The following is a 13563-nucleotide window of genomic DNA, read 5'->3' on the forward strand; positions in this document are numbered from 1 at the left end:
AAGCAATATTTATTTAGTTTTGGGATAGAGTCTTTTGGGAACACATTAGTTGCGGTGTTGCATGGTGTAGCCCCAGTTTATATGTTCCGATGCATTATATTCAGTTTATATATCAAACACACCCCTATTGGAAAGTTAGTTATTGCTTGTTCACATTTTTTATGCTAATTCTTCTATATTACTGTATTGCAGAATGAAAAAATGTTGCCATCTATGCCAGTTTAACATTTGATGTGCTGGATTTTTTCCAAACAGCTGCATCCATTCTCTGCTCAGAGGAACTTTCAGTTAAAAGAAAAAATGGTGAAAGTAAAATGAATATAAAATTCAAAATAGACATTACATTTACAGCAGTTGCTAACTTACAGAATAGCACAAAATGCTTTTCATGAAATTGTTTATTGATAGAGATTTACAGATTATTTTTGAGATATAAAACTATACCTAAGGCAGTATGAAAATGGCAGTTGACTGGAAACTTTTGACAGGCAGACAACCCTGAGTTTGGAAAATTGTCAGAAGAGATAGTTCATCTCTAATATAAAGCTTGACTGCAGAATTAGAGAAATTGTAATAAAAATTTTGGCACTGCTTAGATGAAGTTTCACTAGTGAGGTTTAAAATGCAGGTGTTTTATAACTCAGTTGTGAGATAACAGGATTTGTGGTACACTGACAAAACAGCTGTGATTCAATTAAATATCTATGGAGTCAAGCCTTCTTATTGTCCAAAAAAGTCAAGACTGTTAGACAAAGATGTTCTGCATATTTAGCAGCTTTTAGTGGGCAGGGATTTGTTAACTATTATTGGATTTCTATGAAGAAAATCTTCTATGAAATCTTTGTAGAAGAAAGAGAGGAAGGATGGGTCTGTAAAAGGTTATGGTAAAAATAATGTTAAGACTTAGAAATACTTAGCTTGTTATTTCCAGGAATTAGTATCAATTGGTCAGACGTTGCTGTAAAGACATGTTTGCTTGATTAACTATTATGAATATAATAGGTATATTTTAAAAGATATATTTTGAAAATTTAATGCTGTAGTTTGATTTTTCTAGAAACTTCCCTTTTGATTTGGTGATCTGTAATTTGATCTTTTTCCTGATATTGCCAGATAACGTGGACTGCCTGCCTAGTTATTTTAGGCTAGATTGCTCTATGCTGTTTTTATAGAATAGTATTATAAAGTGCCCTTATAAAATTGGCAGTCTAAAAATCATTGCACAAATAAATCATTGTCTACTAAAGCAAATAAGCTTCAAATCATTTGGTTAGTAGAGACGTCATATGACTGATACTTTTTGGGGAAAAGAAGCAAAAATAATGAAGTCTAATGGTACAAATGTTTGTCTCACTTAAAAGTGGTAGTTTCATAAGACACATTATGAAGTTGAAAGAATCAAGAAATGACATTGTGTACAGTAAAACTATGATTTAATTGCTCTTTCCACATGTGTAAATGCAAGGAAGGGTAACATAGTTCAGTGACAGCATGCATTCTGAATGTCAAAGGTAGCAATTGCTAATCCTTCCAGGATGTGCAATGCTTGGATCTCCAAAAAGTGCTTCAAAACTCATGAGAGTGCAAACATACTACCTTGTTGGCAAAACTATAAATCGGCTGTGCAATCGTGAGAAAATCACAGCTGCCTGAGGATGTATCACCAAGTGCTATTTTTGTGCTCCCACACAAACTGAAGTAAGCATCCAACCTTTTGGCTTGCCTAGGCTGCATTGAATGAAGAGGAATTGTCCTGAGCCACATACAAAATATATAGTGTGTACATATACACACACAATAATATTAAAGGTTTATAATCTTGTGGGCTAGATTACTAGCTGTCTAGGGCTGTGGACTAGACATGCCTGCTCTAAAATATCTATAAGCCAGAGTAGATCTGCGACTGGAGAAAACTACATTATATAAACATACGGTAATTGCTTTTCAAGACTATCCAGAGACCAACCGAGTATCTTTGGAGGATAGCAGGAATGCTTGGAGTATAAACTTTGTGTGTTTGTATACTCTATTGCATGTAAAGGCTTTGCTATGGACCGTGGACAGTTAGTGGTTGTGTTTAAGGCTTCCATCATGTCTGTGTGCAGTTTTTAAACTAGCTGATTAATTCTGAGAGACTTAAACTAAAGTAAGCTAGGTGTTGAATAATAGCGTTTAAGTGTCTGAAGGGTGTAAACTCTGGGGTAAAGCCTAACAGTGATCTTTGTGATAATTTAACTTCCAGTTAGGATGGTCAGATATATACAAAAGATATTTGTGCTTTGTTCTTTCTGTGATAATATTGTATATGCCTCTGCATTAATGTCAGAAGCACCTACCAAGGGGCTTCTGGGCTCCATGATCTCATATTAATGAAACTATTTTCTACATTGTAGACAGGCCACCAGAAAAAAACCCAAAATTTTATAGCTCATGATTTTGTGAAATGCTTAGTTTAGCACACTTGTTAGCTGTGCCTTTAAGGAATCTATTTTAGTAGTATCATGGGGTGGAATCTGTTTGATGAAGATAGAAAGGTATAAAGATGCTGGATACTTCTTTCTTAAACGGATTTGAAATGTCTTTGTACCAGAAAGTTCGTAAAAGCTAAATAGGAATATACTCAATGGAAAATCCATATTTTCTAACACAGACTTGATTAACATATTAGTTAGCCATACTCAATACAGAGATATTATTTGGGAATATTTATTTATTTATTTATTTATTTATTTATTTATTTATTTATTTATTTATTTATTTGTTTGTTTGTTTGTTTGTTTGTTTGACTTATATACCGCCCTATTCCTGTAGGACTCAGGGCAGTTTACAGGGCAATTAAAATCATACCATACAAAAGTTAACAATTAATTAAATTTAAAGCCCAAAGTTTAAAAATTAAAACATTTAAAACCCAATTAAAACCCCTTAGTCTAGGCCCGACAGCTCAAAGAGCCAAGTTTTCAGGTCCCGGCGGAATGAGCGGAGGTTGGAGGCAGTTCTAAGTTCCATCGGAAGTTGGTTTCAAAGGGCAGGCGCACCCACAGAGAAGGCCCTCTCTCTGGGAGTCACCCACTGGCAATCCTTCACCGGCGGTACCCTAAGAAGGTCCTCCCTGTGGGAGCGCACAGGACGATGGGGATGCTGGCAGCAGATGCTCCCTCAGATAATCCGGACCCAAGCCATTTAGGGCTTTATAGGTCATCACCAGCACCTTGAATCTCACTCGGAGGGCAACCGGAAGCCAATGCAGCTCGCGGAGAAGAGGCGTTACACGGGAGTATCGGGAAACTCCCATCACAACTCATGCGGCTGCATTCTGCACCAGTTGAAGCCTCCGAGTGGTCCTCAAAGGCAGCCCCATGTAGAGAGCATTGCAGTAGTCTAGCCGGGAGGTCACGAGTGCATGGGTGACTGTGCGTAGGGCATCTCGGTCCAGATAGGGCCGCAACTGGCGCACCAGGCAAAACTGGGCAAAGGCCCCCCTGGTCACGGCTCCTATATGATCTTCAAAGCTGAGCCGTGAATCCAGGAGGACGCCCAAGTTGCGAGCCCTGTCAACGGGGGGTAACACCTCACCCCCCATCATTAATGATGGAACAAACTGGTTAACCCGAGATGCTGCTATGCACAGTCACTCAGTCTTGGCAGCGTTGAGACGAAGCCTGTTTCTCCCCATCCAAACCCGGACCGCCTCCAGGCAACGGGATATCACGTCGAGGGCATCACTGGGTTGGTTCGGGGTATAAAGAAAAAGTTGGGTATCATCAGCATACTGATGATACCCCACCCCGAAACCATGAATGAGCTCACTCAGCGGCTTCATATAGATGTTGAACAGGAGGGGAGAGAGGACCGACCCCTGAGGAACTCCACAAACGAGAGACCTCGGGGCGGACCTCTGCCCTCCCGTCAACACTGACTGCGAGCGGCCCAGGAGATAGGAGGAAAACCACTGTAAAACAGTGCCTCCCACTCCCAACCCCCTCAGACGCCACAGTAGGATACCATGGTCGATGGTATCAAAAGCCGCTGAGAGGTCTAACAGGACTAGGACAGAGGAACATCCCCCGTCCCGAGCCCGCCAGAGATCATTCACCAGCGCGACCAACGCCGTCTCCGTGCTGTACCCAGGCCTGAAGCCCAATTGGTATGGGTCAAGATAATCAGTTTCCTCCAGGAACAGAGGAAGCTGATGCGCCACCACACTCTCAACAACCTTCGCCAAAAAGCGAAGGTTGGAGACCAGAAGATAGTTATTTAAAACAGCCGGGTCCAGGGCAGGCTTCTTGAGGAGGGGTCTCACCACTGCCTCCTTCAAGATGGCAGGGAAGATACCTTCCTTCAAGGAAGCAGTTATTACTGCCTGGAACCAGCCTCGTGTCTCCTCCCGGGCCGCATAAACCAGCCAGGAGGGGCATGGGTCCAATAAACAAGTGGTGGAGCTCAGTCTCCTCATGGTCCTGTCCACGTCATCAGGGGACACTGGATCGAACTCAGTCCAGATAACATGCTCAAGACCGCTCGATTCCTCCATGTCAGACTGCCCAGAGTCCAGACCGGTCCGGATCTGAGCGATTTTGTCCGCCAGATGACTAAACTCCTCGGCCCGCCCCTGCAAGGGCTCTTCCCTTATCTCCTGATTAAGGAGAGAGCGAGTCACCCTAAACAGGGCAGCCGGGCGATTATCTGTGGACACGATGAGGGCAGTGAAGTAATTAGACTTCGCCGTCCTCATCGCCGCGAGATAAGACCTTGTAAAGGTTCTTAGTCGCAATCGGTCAGATTCAGACCAGGTAGTCTTTGACTTATAACAGTTCGTTTATTGACTGTTCCAAATACAACGGCACTGAAAAAAGTGACTTATGACCAGTGGTGGGATTCATCCAGTTCGCACCAGTTTGGCTGAACCAGTAGCTAAGTTTTTTTGCCCAGGCCCAGAATGAACTTACGGAAGCGGCATCCACACAGAGAACTGGTTGTTCACATATTTGAATCCCACCACTGCTTACAACCATTTTTCACAGTTATGACCATTGCAGCATCCCCATGGTCATGTGATCAAAATTCAGACACTTGGCAACTGGATCATATTTATGACACGTGCAGGGGTCATGTGATCCCCTTTTGTGACCTGACAAGCAAAGTCAATGGGGAAGCCAGATTCCCTTAACAGTTATGTTACTAACTTAAGAACTGTAATGATTCCATTAATGATTGTGGCAAGAGAGGACATAAAATTGGGCAAAATTTACTTAACAACTATCTTACTTAGCAACAAACATTTTGGCCTCAATTGTGATCATAAGTCGAGGAATACCTGTATAAACTGATTTGTATCTTAGAAGTATTTTGTAATGGTGAATATCTTCAAGATAAATGAAAAATCCTTTGGGGGAAAATAATTCTGAAGGCTGGAGAATATGATGTATTAACTTGTATTGTTCAGTTACTAATGTGTTGTCTCAAATGGTAAAAGAAAATCATATACAATCTTGCACAACTTTTTTTTAAACTAAGGTTACAATTTCAAATTGGAGATAAATTCAAAGGAAGTATGCAAAACCACAGGTATATAAAGATGTGACTGGAACATTTTTCAGTATTTTGTATCATCACCTCTTCCAGTATCTATAATAGTCAACTCAAGTGAGCAGTTGAATTTAATAATAATAATAATAAAGTTGGAAGGTACCTTGGAGGTCATGTAGTACAACCCCCTGCTCAGGCAGGAAACCCTATACAATTTCAGACAAATGGCTTAAAAACTTCCAGTGTTGGAGCATTCACAGCTTCTGGAGGCAGGTTGCTCCACTGATTAATTGTTCTGCCAGGAAATTTCTCCTTAGTTCTAGGTTGCTTCTCTCCTTGATTAGTTTCCATCCGTTGCTTCTTGTCCTGCCTTCCAAGTACTTTGGAGAATAGCTTGACTCCCTCTTCTATGTGGCAACCCCTGAGATATTGGAACGCTGCTGTCATGTCACCCCTTGTCCTTCTCTTCATTAAAGTAGACATACCCAGTTCCAGCAACCGTTCTTTATATGTTTTAGCCTCCAGTCCCCCAATCATCATTGTTGCTCTTCTCTGTACCCTTTCTAGAGTCTCAACATCTTTTTTACATCGTGGTGAACAAAACTGGATGCAGTATTCCAAGTGTGGCCTTACCAAGTCATTGTAAAGTGGTATTAGTACTTCACGTGATCTTGATTCTATCCCTCTGTTAATGCAGCCTAGCTCTGTGTTGGCTTTTTTTGGCAGCTGCAGCACACTGCTGGCTCATATTTAAGTGATTGTCCACTAGGACTAAGATCCCTCTCATAGTTACTACTATTGAGCAAGGTACCTCCTATACTACAGCTGTGCATTTGGTTTTTCTTGCCTAAATGTAGAACCTTACTTTTTTTGCCATTGAATTTCATTTTGTTGGATAGCGCCCAATCTTCAAGTCTGTCCAGATCCTCCTGTATCTTAACCCTGTCTTCTGGAGTGTTGGCTATTCCTGCCAGCTTGGTTTCATCTGCAAATTTGATGAGCCCCATCTATCCCCTCACCCAAATCGTTGATGAAGATGTTGAAGAGCACTGGGCGCAGAACAGAGCCCTGGGGCACCCCAGAATTTGAATGGACCTATTCTCAGGTTTTTCCAAAGAGGTCCAAAGGTGATTTTAATCTGACACATAATCTTCATTTAGAGGAACCCTATGTTACAATAATTTAACATGTTACAGTTTCTAGGTTAAATAGCCAATGAAGTGTAACTTCGAAAGACTTCAAAACTTTAATGGTTTTCAGACTACACAATTTTATGTAATAATAAATTCATTAATTCTTTGTGATGCAGGTTTTTTAGTTTATATAAATAATAGTAATGACTGTTACACAGTATAAATCAGCATTAGAGTTTACAGCATTATCTAGTTCTATTTATGTTTACCAAAACAGTTATTATCCTTCTTTGTTTGTTTAACCCACGGTTAATTCAAAATTTGTTGTCATTGAATCCATACCAGACATGGATTCTCCATGCCCTTACTATAGCTGAAAGACTGATTGCAAAGATAAATGTGTGGCCCCGTTTACTCAATAGATTGAAGAGTTGGTTGCACATGCTGTTCAGGGGTGGATTACTTATAGAGGTAAACTTTGTATGGATAATTACAATGAAATAAAGGATTCATTTACACAAAATATAATAGATTTGAGTATTAGGATATATTTGCATAAGTTTTCATTAGATAATTATATATGTGTTTGCAACTGTTTACCGTAACATACTTTATTTTTCTGTTTTTTGACTTGTTTAAAGAACATTATGTATTTTTTATGTATGTATGTGTTTTATTTCATTTGCTTTTTTCAGTTTTATTTTAAGAACGATAAATATTATTAAAAAAAATAGTTGAACCCAAACCACACTAAAAGGAATAATAAGTTAACTTCCACTAGAGTAGTTTTCAGAAGCTTTGTGATGATTCCTTAAAATCGTAGCTTCTATTTAAAAAAACCTTGAAAACTAGTTTTTAATGGGTAACCCTTTCACTCTAATGTGAGTACTTCAGTTTGCTTTCAAGACTGTGAATTAGCTCTCAGTAATTATGTTTCCAGAAAGGTAGAATTCTCATTTTAAAATCTGTAGTGGAAAAAAAAGGAAAACAGAGTTAATTGAATGGTTTATAAATATGCCAACTGAATAATGTATCCAGGTGTTGTCAACCAAATAGGTAATTACTACTATCCATGGAGTATTTAGAAATCGTAGACTTTGCTATATTGAATTTATAAATAAAAATGTAGGTGTCCTTAAATTGTATCTTTCAGTGGAATCCTGAATGAAAAGAAGTTGAAATTATTTTGAAATGATACAAAGTTTTTTAAAAAATTGATAATTTGAATATTTGGTTACTAAGTATGTATAGTTGTATACAATTTCAAAATAAGCTTCTATGTGTACAAATGTTTGGACACCTTGTCAGTCAAGTACTTTTTATAGAAACCTCAGGGGGCAGAAATAATATCATCCAAATGTTTCCTGTAATATAGAGTTACTTTTGGATCTCCTCCCCTCCGCTTTTCCTTACAGAACTTTTCTAGTTCAAAATATTTTCAGGTTTTGCTACATATGCTGCATATTTGGTGTCCTTCCATAGATTTGATTAATATTCAAATATGATGGTGTATAATTAATCGCTACTGTATAGGCCAGGGGCCAGCAACCTGAAACAGTGAAAGAGCCACTCGGAACCGGTTCCCTCACAAAAGGAAAAACTGGGAGTCACAAAAAAATGTGTGCACATGCGCGGACATGCGCGCATGTGCAGTACAGGGTTTGACTGAAGAGGAGCCAAGGCGAGATATGCACCTACCCTGCATATTTGAATTGATTGGTTGAACTTTTTTAGTCCCACCTTTTTTTTTTTTGGATTGCACATGGCAGAGGACTGGGAGCCGCAGGGGACGGCTGAAAGAGCTGCATGCGGCTCCGGAGCCGCGGGTTGCAGACCTGTGGTATAGGCCATTCCAAATCCTTTATGGTTGATTGGAGATAAATTTTGAATCTGTGTAGTTAAATGCAGTATCTTTGAAATGTATTGTTTAAAATGTTAAACCAATAATTTAGAAGATCTTCAAGTCTTGCTTAGAATCTTCCATAAATATGTCTTTGACAGAACAGAACAAAGCAAAACTGATAATATATCCCCACTTTCAAGGGATTGGATGACTTTTTTCCAGAACATGTGGGGAAAAATGGGAGTCTGAAGCGGAAGAATATCAGAACTAATAAACTGAAAGGATGGATGTATCAGGTCTGAAGGCAGAATATGCACCCACACTGTAGATGAGAGTTTTCAAGTAGCTTGCTCTTATTTCGAATAAGTTGCTTAGGCTGATGTTCAAAGCCCAAGATTAAAATAGGACTTACTGGTTCTCTTTGTTACTAGGCGACATTGTAAGTTGTGACTTGCGCCAAGTACCTAGGAAAAAGGAAGTAAAGAAACTCCTTTCAACTATCTTAACAAGAAACTTTTGAGCTGAAGCTAGCATTTTGTTTTAAAAAAAATTTCTCTAGATTGTCTACTGTTGTTTACTGCAGTTTCGATATACAGTGTTTCCCCAGAAATAAGACTGGGCCTTTTTTGCCTCTAAAAGAGGCACCAGATCTTATTTTCGGTGGGTGGCTTTTTCACTCACCTCCAGCACCAACAGTCCCAGCCAGCCAGCCCACTTCTTCTGCGGCCGAAGGAGAAGCTTCATTCTACAGTTCAGAATGGATCTCGGGCCTGCATTTCACAGTCAGGCCTTCTGGGGAGGCCTCTGCAGCAGAGAACCGAGCAATGGATTCAATCCATAGCTCAGTTCTCAGCTGCAGTGGCCTTCTGTAAAGGCCTGACTGCAAACTGCAGGCCTGTGGATGCCTGAGAAGAATTGGGCCAGTGAGGAGTGGTCTGGCTGCAAGGTTGTAGGGCAGCTTCCTCGCCCCGCCCTAGCTTGATTTTTAGGTGTGTGCCTTGCCCCAAAGCTAGGGCTTATATTAGCCCCACCCCCAAAAATCAAGCCAGGGCTTATTTTTGGGTTAGGCCTTACTTTCGGGGAAACATGGTATTTAACAAAAATTGGCCAGCAAGCAGCAGTACTTGGGAATAAGGGCTTTATTCCATAATGGAAACAGGATACAGTATAGGTATTGCAGGAATGTCTTGTGCTTAAAATTGTAAAAGGACTGTATAATTATATCTCACAGGGATTTTGAAAAATCCTTTGTGGATAAGTTATACACCATAATATAACAACTCTTCAGAGGATTTTCATTAGATATAAATGTATTCTTAGACATTACAGTTAGGAAAAGTCAATTGAAATGTTTTCATGTACCGCCTATTAAAAGAAGTGGATGTAGTAGTAAAATATGATCAAGAGCTACTCTAAAATCCTTGTAGTCACCTTTTAGTGTGATAAAAAGGTAGAAATGCAGTATTTTAATATTTAATGCAAATATTAAATATCAATCTTTAAACCTCTATTTCTATTAAATCTATTATTTTATATCTGAAACATTGATTTCAGAAAAGTTCTCTGAGCTTAACACAAGGATATGTCAAAGGAGTTACACTTGGAAAGTAGACTGGTTCCACTACCAGCTGTTGTAAAAGTTGCATTGGACATAAAGGGACTTCACATTTATTATGTAGGTGGAATGATTCACTTGATTTGATTATGCCCCTTTCAAGCTGCTGTGATAATTACCTGCTTGTTACCTTCGGTACTTGTTTGCTTTTGCTGTCATGCCCTAATTGCTATATAATTTTGTCCCTGCCAATTATTACCATGCTGTAAATTTTTACAATGAGGAAATAGAAAAATAGGAGACACATCAGTGTGGTCTTCATAATTTTGACTGAATATTTTCAGTGATATATCTTGACATATTATCTCCGAGGTACAGGATATGATTGTAACTTTTGGAATATATCTTCTTTCTTCCTTCTCATATGAATACAACTTTATTTATTTTCACTTTTCTCTGAATCAGGATTGATTGTTAAGTTTATCGGAAGAATTAAGTTGAGTCTATTGATTTGATTCTTAAAATATCAATATTTTCCTAGATTTGAATAATGTTCACAGCAATAATGACCTATTATTCTCTCATGATTTCATTATCTTTCATGATTGCAAAAAACTTGCAACTGATCTGGAATTACCTATTGGTATTGCACAGATTTCTCTACTGCTTAAATAAGAAAAAAGTATTTACATTGGATGCTGTGTCTAGAGCATGAAGGATTACAAGCATCACACCTACCTTAATAAATTGTACTGAACACAAAGGAACTTACTTCAAAGGCCTCAGCTGAAAGACTGTTTTATAAGAGTGCTACATAAGGTTTTTTTTTCAAATACATACAACTGTTAACTACAGACCATGTAATAAAGATTTTTCTTTGATCAAAACTAGCAAGATAGAGGAGAAAAAATACATATAAAAGGTCACATCAACCATAAAGCATCTGCAAATAGACCATGATAGTTTAATTTTGTTCTAGATAAATTGATATAAGCATTAAGAAACATTTTTAATATGCAGTATAAAACTGCATATAGACTCATATAGTGTACTGCATAAGCCTTAAATATTTGTATTATTTTCCCCCAATAGCATTTACATGTTGTATAGATTTAGTATTATGGATTCTTAGACTGAAAACAAATAGTCATTTTAATAGAATCATTTTCCAAATCTAAAAGCCTACAGACAACTGAGAAATCCAAACATGTTATCATTTGTAATTTTAAATGCAATAGAAGGGAAAAATCATTTAATATTTTCCTAGAGAGATAAAATTAAATAAACTTTAGTCAAAAATAAAAACAAATTAAATTCAAATTAAGTTTTTTTTGGATCTATCCTCTAGAGCAGGGGCTGGATGCTTCGTGCCAAAACTGCGCCCACCCCATTGCCAACAATGGGAAAAATGTTGAGATACGTTGCGACATATCATGTGACGTTATGAGTTTGACACCCGTGCTCTAGAGTGTTTTACAGTTCATGGTTCTACAGTCATATTGGGAGCACCAAAGTGCTTCCAGATTGAAAGAATTAGCTGATGACATCATTATTGCCCAAGGGGCACTTAGTTGGGGATTCCTTTCATGTCCCCATTAAGCTGCCCTCCAAAGTGGTACCCATCTATCTACTTGCGGTCACCTGCTTTCGAACTGCTGCTTTAGCAGGAGCTGGAACAAGTGATGGGAGTTTACACCCTCACATGGCAAGCCTGTCAGTTGTCACCCCAGCATCCCAGCCGTGTTCCACTAACAGGATTGATTTATAAAGAAAAGTAATTTATAAAGAAAAGGTTGTGAAATATTTTTTTAAAAAAGAAAGGAACGATAATGGGAAATGAGCATATGGATTTTTATATTAAGATGACACTAATCCACCAAAAGATTTTTTGCCATGTTTACTGGACCTCTCAGAGAATATTTTTAAAAGGTTGGCTGTTAAATTCTTTATGTTAAAGGAACTTACTTTCATCATCATATCCGCTTCAAGAGTGTATATTGCATAAAAATGAAAATGAAAATCAAACACCAAGCATTGTAACGATAATTTTCATTGTATTACTCTCACAAATAACTGACATCAATATTTTAACTGCAGAATTATTATAAAATTAAAATACCAGAGAAAATATCAGATAACTTTCGAATTATTATAGATAATGGAAAGTATATTTGTGTGTCTTTTCTAATTTTTGCCCTTTTGATTTTGATGTTTTCGCCACCACTTTTCTTACAGTCTCCAATAATATTGCAAAGTTTCAAATTTTAGACCTACTTTTATCAGTCGAAAGCTTTTCAAGTTTATAATCTATATAAGTAAATATTTTTGTTTGCTTTAAGTTTAGAACAAGCAATCTCAGCTGCATATGCACAAAAGTACTATCTTATATTTGTATCAAAACAAGTTCTACAGATTCTACTTTTATTTATTAATCTAATTTATATACAGTAGCCGCACATCTCTGAGAAGTGACTGGGTGTTGTGCTATTGCTGGATTAAACGTGGTATTGTTAATAATTGACCCAAAGACTTTATATTTTATTCATCAAATAAAATTGTTGCAGTCTTATTTTGAAGTTTAAAATATGGCCAAGATCCAAAGATAAATACTCAGTTAGTTTAGATCACAATGTTATTTAGAATGGAGAAATCTGTTAAAAAGATTTGCTCATTACTATTTAAAGGAGGGGATCCCCTTTAGGATCCAGACTCTTTTATTAAAGTACAGGTAGTCCTCAATTTACAACAGTTCATTTAGTGACCATAGCTACAACGGGACTGAAAAAAGTGACTTATGACCAGTTTTCACTCTTATGATCTATGATCGTTGTAGCACCTCCTGGTCAGGTGATAAAAATTCAGATGCGTGGCAACTGGCTCATATTTATGACAGTAACGGCGTCCCTGGGTCACGTGATCCCCTTTTGCAACCTTCTGACAAGCAAAGTCAATGGGAAAGCCAGATTCATTTAACTAACGGGGTGTCAAACTCAATTTCATTGAGGGCCACATCAGCATTGCGGTTGCCCTCAGGGGGCCGGGTGGGTATGGTCAGGGTGGGCGTAGCCTACTGGGTGGGTGTGGCTAGAGTGCGTATGGCCTACTGGGTGGGCGTGGCCAGTTCTACATCGTTCGCATCAAGGGTGCCTATGGGGGCCTGGGCCGGAGTGGGACAGATCTGAGGGTCTCTGGCAGAAGGAGGGTCTCTGGGCCAGGGCCAAGGCAATGGGGGCCGTTCCCTCACTGTTTCCAGGATGGCTTCGCGGGCCGCATGAAACCACTTCGCGGGCCGCCTCCGGCCCCCGGGCCTTGTGTTTGACATGTCTGAACTAACCGAATGACTAGTGATTCACTTAACAACTGCAGCACGAAAGGTCATAAAATGAGGCAAAAGTCACTTAACTGTCTCACTTTGCAACAGACATTTTGGGCTCTGTTATGGTCGTAGGTCGAGGATATACTTGTGGTTTATTTGCTTCTGATGTTACATTAGGAGCAAGTAG

General features: G+C 38.7%; 1 protein-coding gene across 3 annotated transcripts in view; it reads left to right on the top strand.

Annotated features, from left to right (window-relative positions):
* Positions 1-13563, top strand: part of KMT2C (lysine methyltransferase 2C) — a 187654-nt gene that overhangs the window by 30535 nt on the left and 143556 nt on the right. The window lies entirely within an intron of this gene.

Source organism: Vipera ursinii (assembly GCF_947247035.1).
Source record: "Vipera ursinii genome assembly, chromosome: Z".
Lineage (NCBI taxonomy): Eukaryota > Metazoa > Chordata > Lepidosauria > Squamata > Viperidae > Vipera > Vipera ursinii.